This window comes from Pan paniscus, chromosome 2 (assembly GCF_029289425.2).
Source record: "Pan paniscus chromosome 2, NHGRI_mPanPan1-v2.0_pri, whole genome shotgun sequence".
Classification (NCBI taxonomy): domain Eukaryota; kingdom Metazoa; phylum Chordata; class Mammalia; order Primates; family Hominidae; genus Pan; species Pan paniscus.
Window position 1 is genome coordinate 150,005,834 of NC_085926.1, and position 18,453 is coordinate 150,024,286.

The following is an 18,453-nucleotide window of genomic DNA, read 5'->3' on the forward strand; positions in this document are numbered from 1 at the left end:
AGACTAGAAGCAAAGTCTGTATCTAATTTATCTTTCTACTCCTCAAAGCTTCCACCACAAAGCTTGACTTTTTTTTTTTTTTTTTTTTTTTTGAGGCAGAGTCTCGCTGTGTCGCCCAGGCTGGAGTGCAGGGGCGCAATCTCGGCTCACTGCAAGCTCCGCCTCCCAGGTTCACGCCATTCTCCTGCCTCAGCCTCCAGAGTAGCTGGGACTACAGGCACCTGCCACCATGCCCGGCTAATTTTTTGTATTTTTGGTAGAGACGGGGTTTCACCATGTTAGCCAGGATGGTCTCGATCTCCTGACCTCGTGATCCACCCGCCTCGGCCTCCCAAAGTGCTGGGATTACAGGCATGAGCCACCATGCCCAGCGGCAAAGCTTGACATTTTCTAATTAACAATAAATGTATTTTGATTTCATATTGGATTCCTATACTAATAATATCAGTTCTAACAGTTAAGGAAGTTTCATGAAACGAAAACTACTTTAGATGGCCCTAGAGGCATTGACGATTCATGTCATAAGTGATAAAATGTTGAACAACTTTGGTAGAAACACTTCATTGCTCACACCTCCTAAAATAATAGATGAATTGGGACCAGATGACAAAGAACCATGAATTTCTTTTTTTTATTATTATACTTTAAGTTCTGGAGTACATGTGCAGAATGTGCAGTTTTTTTACCTAGGTATACATGTGCCATGGTGGTTTGCTGCACCCATCAACCCATCACCTACATTAGGTATTTCCCCTATGCTATTCCTCCCCTAGTCCCCCATCCCCCCGACAGGCCCCAGTGTGTAACGTTCCCCTCCCTGTGTCCATGTGTTCTCATTGTTCACTTCCCACTTATGAGTGAAAATATGTGGTGTTAGGTTTTCTGTTCTTGTGATAGTTTGCTGAGAATTATGGTTTCCAGCTTCATCCATGTCCCTGCAAAGGACATGAACTCATCCATTTTGATGGCTACATAGTATTCTATGGTGTATATTTGCCACATTTTCTTTATCCAGTCTATTATTGATGGACATTTAGGTTAGTTCCAAGTCTTTGCTATTGTGAATAGTGCTGCAATAAACAGACATGTGCATGTGTCTTTATAGTAGAATAATTTATAATTCTTTGGGTATATACCCAGTAATGGGATTGCTGGATCAAATGGTATTTCTAGTTCTAGATCCTTGAGGAATCGCCACACTGTCTTCCACAATGGTCGAACTAATTTACACTCACACCAACAGTATAAAAGCATTCCTATTTCTCCACATCCTCATCAGAATCTGTTGTTTCCTGACTTTTTAATGATAGCCATTGTAACTGGTGTGAGATGGTATCTCACTGTGGTTTTGATTTGCATTTCTCTAATGACCAGTGATGACGAGCATTTTTTCATGTTTGTTGGCTGCATAAATGTCTTCTTTTGAGAAGTGTCTGTTCATATCCTTTGCCTACTTTTCCAGGGGGTTGTTTGTTTTTCTCTTGTAAATTTGTTTAAATTCTTTGTAGATTCTGGATATTAGCCCTTTGTGAGATAGATAGATTGCAAAATTTTTCTCCCATTCTGTAGGTTGCCTGTTTACTCTGATGATAATTCCTTTTGCTGTGCAGAAGCTTTTTAGTTTAATTAGATGCCATTTGTCAATTTTGGCTTTTGTTGCCATTGCTTTTGGTGTTTTAGACATGAAGTCTTTGCCCATGCCTATGTCCTGAATGGTAATGCCTAGGTTTTCTTCTAGGATTTTTAAGGTTTTAGGTCTTACGTTTAAGTCTTTAATCCATCTTGAGTTGATTTTTGTATAAGGTGTAAGGAAGGGGTCCAGTTTCAGTTTTCTGTCTATGGCTAGCCAGTTTTCCCAACACCAATTATTAAACAGGGAGTCTTTTCCTCATTGCTTGTTTGTGTCAGGTTTGTCCAAGATCAGATGGTTGTAGATGTGTGACATTATTTCTGAGGTCTCTGTTCTGTTCTTTTGGTCTATATATCTGTTTTGGTAACAGTACCATGCTGTTTTGGTTGCTGTAGCCTTGTAATATAGTTTGAAGTCAGGTAGCATGATGCCTCCAGCTTTGTTCTTTTTGCTTAGGATTGTCTTGGCTATGCGGGCTCTTTTTTGGTTCCATATGAAGTTTAAAGTAGTTTTTTCCAATTCTGTGAAGAAAGTCAATGGTAGCTTGATGGGGATAGCATTGAATCTGTAAATTACTTTGGGCAGTATGGCCATTTTCATGATATTGATTCTTCCTATCCATGAGCATGGAATGTTTTTCCATTTGTTTATGTCCTCTCTTATGTCCTTGAACAGGTTTGTAGTTCTCCTTGAAGAGGTCCTTCACATCCCTTGTAAGCTGGATTCATAGGTATTTTATTCTCTAAGCAGCAATTGTGAATGGGAGTTCACTCATGATTTGGCTGTTTGTCTGTTATTGGTGTATAGGAATGCTTGTGATTTTTGCACATTGATTTTGTACCTGAGAATTTACTGAAGTTGCTTATCAGCTTAAGGAGATTTTGTGCTGAGACGACGGGGTTTTCTAAATATACAATCAGGTCATCTGCGAACAGAGACAATTTGACTTCCTCTCATCCTATTTGAATACCCTTTATTTCTTTCTCTCACCTGATTGCCCTGGCCAGAACTTCCAATACTATGCTGAATAGTAGTGGTGAGAGAGGGCATCCTTGTCTTGTGCCAGTTTTCAAAGGGAATGCTTCCAGTTTTTGCCCATTCAGTATAATATTGGCTGTAGGTTTGTCATCAATAGCTCTTATTATTTTGAGATAGGTACCACTGATACCTAGTTTATTGAGAGATTTTAGCATGAAGGGGTGTTGAATTTTGTCAAAGGCCTTTTCTGCATCTATTGAGATAATAATGTGTTTATGTCATTGGTTCTGTGTATGTGATGTATCACATTTATTGATTTGCATATGTTGAACTAGCCTTGCATCCCAGGTATGAAGACGACTTGGTCGTGGTGGATAAGCTTTTTGATGTGCTGCTGGATTCGGTTTGCCAGTATTTTATTGAGGATTCTCACATCGATGTTCATCAGGGATATTGGCCTGAAATTTTCTTTTTTTGTTGTTTCTCTGCCAGAACCGTGAATTTCAAGTAGAGAATTTGAGTGTTTTTGTTTTTTGTTTGTTTGTTTGTTTGTTTGACAGAGTCTTTCACTCTATCACTTGGGCTGGAGTGTAGTGGTGCAATTTCAGCTCACTGCAACCTCAACCTCCTGGGCTCAAGTGATCCTCCTGCCTCAGCCTCCAAGTAGCTGAACTACAGGCATGCACCACCATGCCTGGCCAATTTTCCTTTTTTTTTTTTTTTGGTAGAGATGGGGTTTTGCCATGTTGCCCAGACTGTTCTTGAACTCCCTGGGCTCAAGCTATGCACCCATCTCGACCTGTCACAGTGCTAGGATTACAGGCATGAGCCATCATGCCCAGCTGAGTATTGGGATCTTGATGCAGTAATCTATGAGGAGAGCCTGTAGGTTCTTGACCAGGAAAGAAACATGGTGAGAATGTTATTTTAGGAAGATTTATCTCTGAGTTGGGCATTGAAGAGATTAAAGCAGGAAAAGTCTGGAGACAAGGAAACAAGAAAAATTGTAGAAATGAATTAGTATGACTAGACTATGCACCAAGATATAGTTTCATTCTAGTTTTTGTCTTACTTTTTACTTCATTTAATGGTAAATACAAGGCATTGTATTCAGGATATTCATTTTCTAAGCTACTTCTTTTTTCAAAAATTTATTATCTTGGCCAGGTGTGGTGGCTCACACCCGTAACCCCAGCACTTTGGCAGGCTGAGGCAAGAGGTTTGCTTGAGCCCAAAAGTTTGAGACAATCCTGGGCAACATAGCGAGACTCTATCTCTACAAAAAAAATAAAAAATAAAAAAAAATTAGCCAAGCATTGTGGCATGTGCCTGTAGTTCTACTCGGGGGTCTAAGGCTGGAGCGTTACCCGAGCCTTGTAGTTCGAGGCTGCAGTGAGCTATGATCATGCCACTGCACTCTTGCCTGGGTTATAAAGTGAGACCATGTTTGAAAAAAAAAAAAGTCATGATCTTAAATGTCTTGACACATGTTTCATCAGAAACATTGCCTATTTCCTTCACACATGAAGCAACAATGTATTCTTAAATTTTCAGTCCAATTAGTCAACAATCAAGCAATTTTTGAACAATCTTGGTAACTTTTTTTGACTGAGGCCACATCAGATTCAAATGCAAAAGCATAATAAAAATAACTGTTCTATATGTGGTACTTTCTAATAAAAAACTTTAAGTTACACTATTTTATTTATTACTATATCAACAAATTATTGGTATTACATAAAACTCATTTTATTGAAGACAAAACTGGTAAGTTATGAAGCTAAGAAATGAACCTAGTGTATCTGACACAGAGCCCATTTGCCTTCTGTCGACCTTCTCAAGGAAGGTAAACATATACATAAGACCATCATACTAGAAAGTAAGAGAGCAGATGCCACAAGGTCTAAACCCCTGCCCAAAATAAGATCTCATGAAAACACTGAACATGGAAACATGAAAACTTTAACTGGACCTTGAAATTGTAGCTTGTTCAGAGAACATTCTGAATAGAGTAAACAGCAGGAATGAAGAGTGGAGATAAGAATCATCTTGTCCTGTATCTAGAAAGGCTGTGTAAATGATAACACCAGATGAGAGGTTTCATGTTGAGTCATAGAGTGAATTGAACTGGATCAGTAAGATATGGTAAGAAAGAAAAATGAGACACGAAGAATGCTTCAAAGAAGTCTAATTTAAAAAACAGGCCGGGAACGATGGCTCATGCCTATAATCCCCACACTTTGGGAGGCCAAGGCGGGAGGATCACCTGAGGTTAGGAGTTTGAGACCAGCCTGGCCAACATGGCAAAACCCTGTCTCTACTAAAAGTACAAAAATTAGCCATGTGTGGTGGTGGGCGCCTGTAATGCCAGATACTCAGGAGGCTGAGGCATGAGAATCGCTTGAACCCAGGAGGTGGAGGTTGCAGTGAGCCGAGATCGCGCCACTGCACTCCAGCCTGGGCGCCAAGAGCAAGACTCTGAAAAAAAAAAAAAAAAACCAAAAAAACCAAAAAACACCTGAGTATGTGGGAGAATCACCACCCGGGAAGAGGAATATGGACGGAAGAACACAAAGAAAGGAGGGCTGACAAGAGAAAGGATAATGACTTTAGTTTTTAATATGCTATATCCACATGCAGTTATTTTTCATATAAAGTTCCTCAGTAGACAACTGGGGATGGCAAAATTCAACTGAATTATAAACAGAGAGACTAGAAGCTCTTAGAGTAACCCGTTACTAAAGAGAGTGCGGACTGAGCCATGTTGGCATCTATCAAGGAAGCCTGAAAAAATATGGTTACATCTTCAAAAACGCAATACTTAGAGAAAAAAAAAACGTGAATTATATGGGGCATAGATAGTCATGTATATCAAAAAATTGTCAAAAAATTGTAGGGCAAGTTAAAATAGGGATTAAATACACTTGTGTAAAGGTATGATTTCCCTGAACTTAAAGTTGGAAATTTTTAAAAAGGTATGATTTTCCTGTATTATTCCCCATTTACTTTGCGTACAAAAAAAAAAAAAAAGAAACTGAGATTTTAAATTTTGCTCATTGTAGCATATACCAGTATACAACAACCACTTGCACCACAGGAATTTCTGTGTGTGAATGGAGGAGGGGGTCACTGGACAAGCTTACAATGTGCAAGAAGTAGAAATAGGCCTTTCCTTTGTGCTACTAAATTTAATTCTCTCAAAAGCTTGTGATCTGGCTACTATCATTATTTTCAAGTTGGAGAGGTAAGTGTGGAGCTCACACTACTTGTTTACTGGATTGGAGAGCCACTATTCAAGCCCAGATTTGCCTGACTCTGGAACAGGCACTTTTGTCTACTATATTGTAAATTTCACTAAAATTAATGGGCTGAGTTAAGTCTGGATGCTGGAATACGAATGAGTAATTGAATGTGTTCAAAATTATAGGTCACATTTCATCACCATGCAGCAAAGGTGGGTTCCTCACCAACTCTCATCACTATTGCTCAATAACAGGAAATTAAAGATATTTAGCACATTTTTAAATAAATAAACTCAGCTTAATTCCACTTATCTTTTTCCTCCCAAACCTTTGAGGTATGTATCTACAATGTGCAAGGCTCTAGGCCTTCTCTTGAATTCATTTCATAAGCAAGTGGAAGTCAGATGTAAGTTGCAAACAAATAAAAATAAGTAAGAGATTTTATTTCTCTCTGACTTTCATCAGCCTCTGGTGAAATCTTATTTAAGTATTTTGTGGTAAACTCATTCCTTTCCTATCTTGAAGATGACGAGCTTTTTAGTCATCATTTTAAGAAGCCAACTCATTCTTTAACAAGAACAGTTATAGAGAGGCCAAGAGCAATAACTCTTATCATTTTATTCTGAGGCAGTGAATGTATTTTATACCATCTTTGGACACAATGTAAATCTCAGAATCAGGAGCTAGACTGTTTGTTTAAATGAATTAACTTCATACTCAAGTAACTATGATACCTTGAACCATAAATTAAGCTGATTTAAAAGAACTCAGCAGAAGAACATTCCGAAACTGGTTATAGAACCAAAGAAGAGACTGAGATGTTTTACTTTTAAAGGAAGTTATTTTAACAGGATCTAATATACTTCATTTTCATTTTTGGTACAGTGTACTTTGGGACTTGGAAATTGGAAGAAAACTATATGACCATTACTAGAATGCTGTATCAATCCTCCTTACTAACAGCACATTAAAAACTTTTTCCCTTCAAAGTTTATGTAAGAAAAACTGAGTATGATATTTTCTCCTGAAATAAAGAAATAAAAAAAGAATACTTTTATATTAGAGAAAAGAATAATTACATATGTAGATTTGAACTATCTCTTATAATTGAGATTGTATTATTAAGGTCCATTAGTAAAGGTTTTCTTGTTACCTCTAATTTGTGTGTACAGAGAAGATGAAGTTATGTCCTCATGGCCCTCCCCGTATATGCTTTACATGCATTGTCATGTTTCCTTAATACAGCTACTAGGGAATAGATATTACTGTTAATTCCAGGTGATAAAGAAACTGAAGTGTAGAGGGTTGTCACTTGCCCACTCAACTTGTAAGGGCCCCAGCAGGAATTCAAACCTAAGAAAACATACCTCCTTGGTGGGTTGGCAAAATTACTATGTTTACAACATTCTTTTTCTTTTTTAATCAACTTTATTGAAGTAGACTTTACATAGGACAAACTACATTCATTTTAAGTGTCCAGTTCAATGAGTTTTGGCAAATGGATGTGGCCATGTAACCATCATTACAAGAAAGACACAGAACATTTCCACCACTCCCAAGAGTTCTCTCTCACCCATTTGGTGTCAGTACCTCATGTCTTCTTCCTTTCTGGCAACCACTGATTTGCATCACTAGCTACATTTTTCATTTTACTGCATGCATGTTTTGTTTGAAACAAGGTCATTTTACATAAAATGCCAAATGCATTTTTCTTCCTATTTAACAGTAGAGTTTGAAATGATAGGGTCCTTATATTAATATTTGTAAATATTGCCAAATAAAACTCCTAACCAGATACATAGCAATCAGTTTAGGGTTTAAAGGCTTGATGGCAATAAGAAAGGGAATAAAAGACTATATAAGTTTATTTTACAAAACTTGACTGAATGAAAAATCAAGTAGTAAATAATTTTTAAATAAAATAAATAGAAATAAATTTAATATGGTCTTATATACCCCAAAGTGATAGTACCCAACTTGGAGAGCGATCAATATGTCCAAATAATCTGAATCTCAGTCATGTTATCACCAGTCTTCTTTCTGCCTGACATCGTACTTCCTGCCTCCTTTACTCTCCTCGTGTCTCTCAACTTCCCTGCTTCCTTCTTCATACGTAACCTGAGGCTCTCCAGCTACCTTCCTTCTTGGACCTATGAGTCACTTGTTCTGACCTGTGACCCAGGCAACAATTGAGAGCAGCAAATTGCTACAGGGCTTGACTAGCCCGAATGATGTCTTCTTAGTCCTTTACTATCTGATTGTTGTGGTATAATTAAAAGAAGTAAATAATTAGTTACAAACAGATGAACCACTTCAAGAGGTAAAGAAATTACAAACAATGTTCAGATATGCAAAACACACGGCATTTTTTTTCCTATAACTCATCTGATTTTCCTTTGAAATTCCTACTTCTTTAAATAGTAGAAGGGAAAACAAAACACTCTTCAAATAACCTGGGCTACAGAATTTTTTTTCTTCCTTGTTCACTTGTCTCTTCTAATTGACTTTGTCTTTCTCAAGGAGGTCTTTCAGATGCTTTCTCCTTCATGCTTTTTGGAGAGATGGTGTCTGGATAACAATGGGCTTTCTTAGCCATATGGAGGTAGCAGAGAAGGATGCTCAAAGCCACCAAGTTTTAGAAAAGTGTCTATCTACACTAGATGTTCTTTTCTATTTTGATTATACTTGTCTTTTTTTTTCACAGCCAGATGGAGCACATAGGTTGAGCTCTCTACTGCCTCTTCTGCATATCATCTCTCACTTCTTCTCTAGAGGATTAAGCTTTAAAAGAGTGTCCACTCCACACTGGTGAAGGAACGCTACAATAGAGTCAGATCACTGGCACCAGATCTCTCAGTGAAGCTACAGAAAATTAGAAAATCCTCTTATATTGTAGCAACACTAAAATATTAAGGCTGTTGTTTTGCTAAGAACACAGAAACAGAATTTTGCGAGTCAAAATTAGTACTGATGTTCTTTGTCTTCTCTGTCTCTCTCATTATTGTTTTAGTCTCTGATATAGCAATGCCGATCTTCCTTGAGATAAAGTGAGGCTACCTGAAGGACTGTACCCCAAAAAATTAAAGAAAGAAAATCATATTAATAGACATATTTAAATGTATTGCCATGACTTCAACTATAAATGGGGGAAAAAAGAATTCAAAACATACACATTTTTGTTTAATATTGTTTCACAGTGCCCTTTCTTATAATGTCAAAACTTCCCAGCCAGGCATTCAGAATTTTCCAGAAAATTATCCATTTTTTCTTGCACTATTTTCCTGTAAAATACATGTTCTAAACACAACAACCCTTGTTTTCCTAAATGATGTCTACTCTTTTGTTTCTATGTCTTTTGCTCGTACTATCCCCACTATCTAGAATGTCCTCCTTTGATAGACATCTTTGGAAGCCTGTTCACTTAGGCCTAACTCAAATCCCATCTCTCCCGTGAAGCCAAGCAATATTGTTCAGTCTCTATCTTGTTCTACTTCATATTTCTATTATATGTTTTATCCCTCGTATAACAATTTATCTTTTTCTATATGTATTAGAAATTTCTCAGTGGCTCACGTCTGTAATCCCAGCACTTTGGGAGGCTGAGGCGGGTGGATCACGAGGTCAGGAGATCGAGACTATCCTGGCTAACATGGCGAAACCCTGTCTCTACTAAAAATACAAAAAATTAGCCAGGTGTGGTGGCGGGCGCCTGTAGTCCCAGCTACTCTGGAGGCTGAGGCAGGAGAATGGCGTGAACCTGGGAGGCAGAGCTTGCAGTGAGCAGAGATCGCGCCACTGCACTCCAGCCTGGGCGACAGAGCGAGACACCGTCTCAAAAAAAAAAAAAAAAACAAATTTATTTATCCTTCTGTCTTTCACACTAAAGTGAGTAGTTGCAGGGTGGGAACTACAGCTGGTGACAATTCACCCTGGCCTCACTGATAATATTCAGCTCAATGCTTTACATAGTGCTTGGCATGTGGTATGTAATCAAATCTGTGATGTTGGTCGAATGACAATTAAAACAAAATGTTATTTCTAGGTGGGCCCAGTGGCTCACGCCTATAATCCCAGCACTTTGAGAGGCCGAGGCGGGCAGATCACCTGAGGCCAGGAGTTCGAGACCAGCCTGGCCAACATGGTGAAACGCTGTCTCTACTAAAAATACAAAAAATTAGCCGGGCATGGTGGCAGATGCCTTTAACCCCAGCTACTCAGGAGGCTGAGGCAGGAGAATCCCCTGAACCCAGGAGGTGGAGGCTGCAGTGACCTGAGATCGCACCATTGCACTTTGGCCTGGGAAACAAGAGGGAAACTCTGTCTCAAAAAAAAGAAAAAATGTTATTTCTGATAAAATTCAGAAGAATTGTGCCTGGCCTTTTGGGATCAAACAATACCTTATATATAAATCCCATACACAATCTATATAATACAAAGAACTTTACAAAAGACAGATTTTTAAAAATGTACTTTTCTAGTAACCAGAAGAGATTAAGAAGGTCTATGTTCTAGTAACTAAAGGAGATTAAGGAGGTCTTCGTGTTTAAATTGCTACATTTTTTAAAAATAAAAAATGCATTTTTATACTATTTGGAAAATTGCATGAAATTAGGTTTTTAGATCTTGATACCTAAATATTGAATCAATTTAGATTATTTATATTGTAATTTCAGAAGAGCAACTACAGTGATCAGAGTCAAGGATAGTAATTCAAATTAAAAGCAAAAAAATTAGCACAGACTAATTTATATCTTAAAAGCACAGCTCAAGCTGAGCATGGTAACATGTGCCTATAGTCCTAGCTACTTGAAAGGCTGAGGTGGAAGGATCACTTGAGACCAGGAGTTCGAGACCAACCTGGGCAACATAATGGGACCCAGCATATCTTTTTAAAAAGTGCAACTCAAGGTATCTTAACATACTTGAAGAGTAGGAAGGCAAGAGGAGACAATATTTTTATAAGAACATAATTAGGAATAATTTAAATAGCCAAATATGGTATGATGTATTACTTGGTAGAAAGTGATGGCAACAAATTTTAGTGCAATGGGTAAAATGAAGGTAAAAAAAATTAATGTATCTGAATAGAGCATATCGTTATTCAGAAATACATTGACATTAACATTGGCATAGTGATAGCCAGGATGACTGAATGAGCCCAATGCCTCCCAACCACAGATCCATGGATAAAAGATACAGAAAGTAAGACCAGAATCATGAGAAATTTAAAGGGGGAACTAAAAATAGCTCAGGAGTTGTAAAAGTGTTCAGAACAAATCACAAATAAATAGAAAAAAACAATTTTGTTATCAAAGATAGACTTTTTAAAGCTAGGGTGCGTGCTTACCATATTACCCATGAATACTGTCAGTAGCCATTACTTTACATGTCTCTCTAAAGCAGCATTGAAAAAGCTGTTCTGAGTCAGAACATTTAGCAAGAAATGTTCTCTCTGACAGCAGTGCCAAGGGACATCTTGTTGATGGATATAATCAATCACAAAGTCCTCTATTCCCACTGTCATGCTTCATCCAATCACTAAATATTATCTGTACTTTTGCTATGTGCAAGACACTGTTCTAATTTTAGTACACCATAAGAATGAATCATAGCATCTGCTCTTAGGAACAATCTACTCCAGAGGACATATAGATACCTCTATTATAGGAGCAGAAGAAGTATGTGCCACCCAAATTTCTTTCAGGAGTTCGTAGAGGAAAGATTACAAAATATTCTAACCCAGTGCCTTATATACGATCAATATTTGTCACATTGGTTAATGAATTTATGAATCCAGTAATTTTCCTATGCTCCATATAAATCTATTTGAGATTTTCATCCTGTATTATGTTTGTGGCACAAGATTTAGAGTTACCTCTCTATATAATATGTGTGTATATATGTGAATAAAATGACATCATTCAAGATTCTGTGAATAACATCTTTTTTATGAATCTTGGTCTATTACTAAATTTGTACACATGATTTTATGCACTTTGATTATATACATCTTTAGCTTTAATTACTCAGAATTTTACATTTCATAATTTCCCATATTCTCTTCAAAAATCTTTCTATCTCCTGGTTGCCCTCCCATCCTACTGGCTTCAGTTTCTCAGTCTCCTTTGTGGCCTGTGTTTCTTCACTATCTTCCTTATAATTTGGTCTTGCCAGGTTTCTGTCCTGAGCCTCTATTGTGTTCACTATGCATTTTTCTCTAAGTGACAACATTTGGTCTCGTGGTTTCAATGACCCACTAGTCTCACACTATTACCACATCTAATCCCCTAGCTTAGATATATCTTTTAAGCAGAGACTCAAACACTCAACTCTATACTGAAAAGCCACATCTGGATGACGTGACTCAACTCTGTACTGAAAAGCGACATCTGGATGACGTGACACACAGGGATCTGAAACTGAACAAGTCCTATTAATTCTATCACCTAAATATTTCCATAAGCCACACATCCTGCTCATTGCTACACCTTTAGTTGAGTCCCTTATTAGTTCTCAGAAACATTAATTCAACATCACTTCTCTGACTTTTCTATCTCATGCTTGCTCCCCTACCAGCACACCAGGATATATTCGCCACACCACTGACAGACTGATCTTTAGAAAGCTAATCTTATTTTGTTACTTCCCAATTAAAAATACTTTAGTGATATTACATAAATTTTAAAATAATTAGCATGGTATATGCCAACATTGATGACCTGGCCAACAACCACCTTTCTACTTTTACCATTGATCATTCCTATTATTCTCTATAAACCAACTAATAGAAAACTTGCAGGCTTTCAAGATATCCTTTCTTCATTCTGTGCCATTAGAAATGTTTCTTTCTCTGCTCTTTCTCTCTCCTTTATCTGGTTAACACCAACTCAAGCATTTCTCCTAATACATTTCTCCTAATACATCTTCAAAAAGCAGTCTTTAATCATTAAAAATTTTTATATATTGCACCAAATATATTAGGCAGGTTGCAATCTTTGATGTAGGTATGAGTGCTTCTCTAAGATCATTTTAAGAGTTTAAAGTCTTTTTCTTGCTACTAGGAAATCTGAATGAAAAGATAATACAGATTAAAATTGTCATAGCTGTCTATATTGATGGTTAAGAGTTACTGATCTAAAGACATAAGTTTGAATCCTGTCTCTCTCAAGTACCAGTTTGGTAACCTCAGGAAAACATTTATTTTAATCTCTCAGTTTTCTACTATCTAAAGTGGTTGTAGTTAACTGCTTCACAGGGTTTTTATGATACTAAATAAAATGTCATATATGAAGCATTTACATGAATATAATTATCCCAGAAAAGCCCTACACATCATCTACTATATACATTATATAATCTTTTATATTTAAAAGTGTATATCTGATATATTTATGAACAAAATGATATGGTGTCTGGGAATTGCTTCAAAACAATCAGGTGAAGAGAATAATCAAAGATGTGGAGGTATAGAGGAAACATGATTGTTTCTGAGTTGCTAACTCTAAAGCTTGTTGGTGGTATGAGGAGGGTCCATTACACTAACCTCTCTGCAAGAGTATGTGTTTGAAATTTTTTAGAATAGAAGTACTTTTAAAAGTATGAAGATTTGCGGTTTCTTTTATTAGAGTCAGATGAAGTGTTGGCTTGCATGTAGAGATCTCATCATATAAAAAGTATGTATCTTTGACTAAAATCACCCTCTGTAAAATGAGAAGCTATGCTTTGAGAGGTATGACAGAACTGATATGATTTAGGGAACAGAAAATTCAGAACTCCAATCTCATGCTTAGTCCAAGGACATGCACCACAATGTGCTCTGGCTAGCAGATATACCCAGAATACTTAAATTCTCTCTCTCTCTCTCTCCACGCACCCGCCCCCCCACCGGCTTCCTCCCCTCTCTCTCTCCCACCCCCAGAATAAACTGTTACATTCATTTAATATAAACGCATGTATAATATCACATCAACATATACGGTTTCATATTTTTTTCTTTCAACTTTTATTTTGGTTATGGGGGTACACGTGCAGGTTTGTTACATTGAATTATCCTATCCGTGAGCATAAAATGTTTTTCCATTTGCTGTGTCATCTCTGATTTTTTCAGCAGTGTTTTGTAATTCTGGTTGTAGACATCTTTCACTTCCGTAGTTAGTTGTATTCCTAAGTATTTTAATCTTTTTATGGTTATTGATGTGCCTCTCAGCTTGAACATTATTGGTGCACAGAAAGGCTACTGATTTTTGCATATTGACTTTGTATCTTGAAACTTTACTGAAATTGTTTATCAGTTCTAGGAGCCTTTAGACAGAAATTATGGGTTTTTCTACTTATCGAATCATATTGTCTGTGAAGAGAGAGAGTTTGATTTTCTTTCTTCCTATTTAGATGCCTATTATTTCTTTCTCTTGCCTTATTGCTCTGGCTAGGACTTCCAGAATGTGTTGAATAGAAGCGGTGAGAGTGGGCATCCTTGTCTTGTTCCAATTCTCAAAAACAAGGCTTCCAGATTTTGCTCATTCAATATGTCAGCATACATAGTTTTAGATAGCAGAATTGTATTGTATTCTCATTGGATTTGCAAGTGCCCTAAATTTATACATTGTGGACCCTTAAGTAATTAATATAGAATTCACGTACATATTATAATAATTAAGGCCGGGTGCGGTGGCTCACGCCTGTAATCCCAACACTTTGGGAGGCCGAGGTGGGTGGATCACGAGGTCAGGAGATCAAGACCATCCTGGCTAACACGGTGAAACCCCGTCTCTACTAAAAATACAAAAAAATTAGCCAGGCGTGGTGGTGGGTGCCTGTAGTCCCAGCTACTCGGGAAACTGGGACTCGGAAACTTACAAATAAATATGTAAGTAGTGTTATATAAAAGAAGAAGAATTTAATTGGGTGTCAGTACACTAGGATTTTAAGCTTGGTTTCAAATTCTCCTACCTGCATAACTATGACTACATAACTCAAACTCTCTGAGCCTCAGTTTCTTCAACTGTCAAGTGGATACCTTAATTTAAATGTTGCTTTGAGGAGTAAATGCAAGAGAGTGGGAAGAAATATTTTGTGTACTTACAATGTGCTAAGTATTTTAACATTAAAAAACAATTAAGCCTTCACAGGTATTTTGGCTGGGTGCAGTGACTCAGGCCTATAATCCCAGCACTTTGGGAGGCCAAGGTGGGTGGATCATTTGCAACCAGGAGTTCAAGACCAGGCTGGCCAACATGGCAAACCCCATCTCTACTAAAAATAAAATAAATAAATTATCTGGGCAAGGCGACACATGCCTGTTATCCCACCTACTCAGAAAGCCAAGGCATGAGAATCGCTTGAACCTGTGAGGTGGAGGTTGCAGTGAGCTGAGATTGTACCACTGCACTCCAGCCTGGGTGACAAAGCAAGACTCTGTCTCAAAAAAAAAAAAAAAAAAAAAAAGAAAAAAGGAAAAAATAAACCACCTTCACATGTATATTGTCCTCTTTTAAAATTAACAAAATTGGGGTTCAGGGAGATTAAATAATGAGATAACATGGGTATACACAGTGAGCAAATAGTACATAGTAGATGCCTACTAAAGACTTGTTCTTGTCATATTATCCCAGTTCTCTGTTTATAATTTGTATTCAAAACTGCTTTAGAGTAAATTAATTTTAACAGCCAAACCTAAAGAATTTTATGACAGGTCTTTCATCAGATAATATTCTTCTGATGCTTTTTGGTTTTTGTAGATTCTCTTCTTTCAGTGGTTTCTAATATTACATTGTGACAAAACTATGAACTGACCACATAAAAAGTTAAATTCTTATTCCTTAAAGAACAAAAAGTAGATCTACCATTTGACTCAGCAATCCCACTACTGGGTATCTACCCAAAGGACAAGAAGTCTTTATATAAAAAAGACACATGCACACGTATGTTTATTGTAGTGCAATTCACAATTGCAAAGATATAGAAGCTACCTAAGTGTCCATTGACAAATAAATGGATTTTTAAAATGTGGTATATGTACAACATAGAATATCACTCAGCCATAAAAAGGAATGATACAATTTCTTTTGCAGCAACTTGGATGGAGCTGAAGGCCATTATTCTAAGTGAAGTAACTCAGGAATAGAAAACCAAATACTGTATGTTCTCACTTATAAGTAGGAGCTAAGCCACGAATACACAAAGGCATACAGTGTGATACAATGGACTTTGGAAACACAAAAGGGGGAAATCGGGAGGGAGATGGGGATTAAAAAAAACTATATATTGGGTACAACATACACTATTCGGGTAACTGGTGCACTATAATCTCAGAATTCACCGTTATATAATTCATTCATGTAACCACAGACCACTTGTACCCCAAAAGCTATTGAAATATGAAACTACATTTTAAAAATAAAGTTAAATTCTCATAGGAAAATTTAAATATAGATTTTACAATTATATATAATAAAAGTGAATATTGGAGATAAGTAAGAAAACTAATATATATGATTGACAATATTATTTGTAAAATAAATAAGTTAAGGAATAAATGCTTTACTGAATATACAAATAAACAGTCTGTGATGTCGCTGTGTCTTGAGTGTATACACCTTTATTAAAAATAAATGGCTTATTTTCTAGAGTCAAACTTCTTTTTAAAGAAAAAAGTTTATGATTCATATAGTCTGCTTTTGTAAAATTTAGGAGGTCTTCATGCTCGGGAATTTTAGTTGGAAATGGGACATGAATTTTTTTGAGTGAAGTATCCATTGGAATGTGACAATTCACATTTAATATCTCTATTTACTTACATTTGATGGCCCAATTCATGTAGAGTCTGGTTTTTATTGGGAGTTCTGGAGATTTTGGCTTTAAGAATGACTTTGTTTGCAAACTGGAAGTCATATTATACAGGCCAAAATAAATGAAATTACTCCCCAGGACTTTTGGAAATCGCTAAAAATTTAAGGATGCTTTTCTTTGTGTTTATGAAATCATGAACATGAAAATGGTAAAAATGAAATTTTACATACTTTAGATTTTTCAAAAGGTTTTTCTGTTTTACTTTGCTCAATCTTGGAACTTAAAACTTTTAAAGAACTTACACATATACACCATAACAAGGAATAATACATAAATAAGGATAAATATGTTCAGTAGAGGTTCATGTTTACATGAACATTTCCTAGATCATTTTTGACCGCATTTTCTTCTACTGACTTCATACATGGATTCCTTTGAATACAAATTCCTCCTGTTTGTTCAGTTATCAATCTGCTCTCACCAGTGTATATCCTCTGCTAACCTCTCTCTTTTTTTTTTTTTGGGATGAAGTCTCACTCTGTCGCCTAGGCTGGAGTACAGTGGTGCGATCTTTGCTCACTGCAACCTTCACCTCCCAGGTTCAAGCAATTCCCTGCCTCAGCCTCCCGAGTAGCTGGGATTACAGGCACCCTGGCCACTGCATCTGGCTAATTTTTGTATTTTTAGTAGAGACGGAGTTTCACCATGTTGGCCAGGCTGGTCTTGAACTCCTGACCTCGTGATCCACCCGCCTCGGCCTCCCAAAATGCTAGGATTACAGGCATGAGCCACCATGCCCAGCCATCCTCTGCTAACCTCTCTATGTCCCTTGACTCAAGCATTGATGCAAGTTATTCTACTTCATCAGGCAAAGCATCTCAAATGAATTTTTGCAAAAGATTTAGGGGGAAAATGACCTTAAAACTGAATGTCAGACATCATTTCTAAATTTTCTTAACTATGAATCTTAGTTTGTAGTTTAAAAAATATGAACACAATGATGAGTGAGTAAACGCAACGAGAGAGAAAAGGATATATGAAATGAAAGCTGTGAGAGCTCTGACTTCGTTAGGGAAAGGGGAAATGTAATTTAAAGATACAATATAAATAATATTACAGATTATCAATGTGCTATTTATCCATAAATTATATGTTTCTTATTCCTCCCATGCCCTAAGTCTAGTCTTTTCTATAATGCTAATAATAGGGTTGCACTATTACATAACATTTAGGATAAAGACAAAATGTAATCACTTGTTATCCTATTCCACTAGTCCTCTTCCTTTTCTTCTTCTTCCTCCTTTTTCTTATCCTCCTTTTATTTCCAAAACAGTTCAATTCTAAAGCCATTCTATGTCGCTGATAAAGACAGGTGCCTGCAGAGGTTAAGGGAGGAGTTCCCTGAAGAAAAGTATTCTGGTGCTTATGTAGAGGAAGGATAAGGGGAAGATCCTTCTGTGAGAAGAGCCAAGCATAAGGTATCATAACCCAAGAATGTGAAAGATGGTTCCACATTGAAAAACAGCCTGGGATGAGAGTTCTATCAAGGTGAAGAAGGCAGCTTTTAAAATTTATTATTATTTATAGAAATTTACAGGATACAAGTCCAATTTTGTTACCTGCATAGTGGTCAAGTCAGGGAAGTTTTTTAAAATGCAAAGCACAATAATTATTGACTACATTTGAAAAATGTTTGATCCTCTACAATATGTTCTTCAAAATTGTGAAGAGAATTTTTATCCAGAATATAGAAAGCACCTCTTACTACTTAATAAAAAGAAGATAAACCCAAATTAGCAATAAGAAAAAAAGTGA

At 36.8% G+C, this 18,453-nt stretch overlaps 1 long non-coding RNA gene across 1 annotated transcript in view; it reads right to left on the minus strand.

Annotated features, from left to right (window-relative positions):
* Window positions 1–617: 617 nt before the first annotated feature.
* Window positions 618–18,453, minus strand: part of LOC130541370 (uncharacterized) — an 89,423-nt gene continuing 71,587 nt past the window's right edge. Inside the window, exon 3 of the long non-coding RNA XR_010111672.1 lies at window positions 618–3,588. This is a non-coding gene — a long non-coding RNA (uncharacterized LOC130541370). The remainder of the gene's footprint in view (window positions 3,589–18,453) is intronic.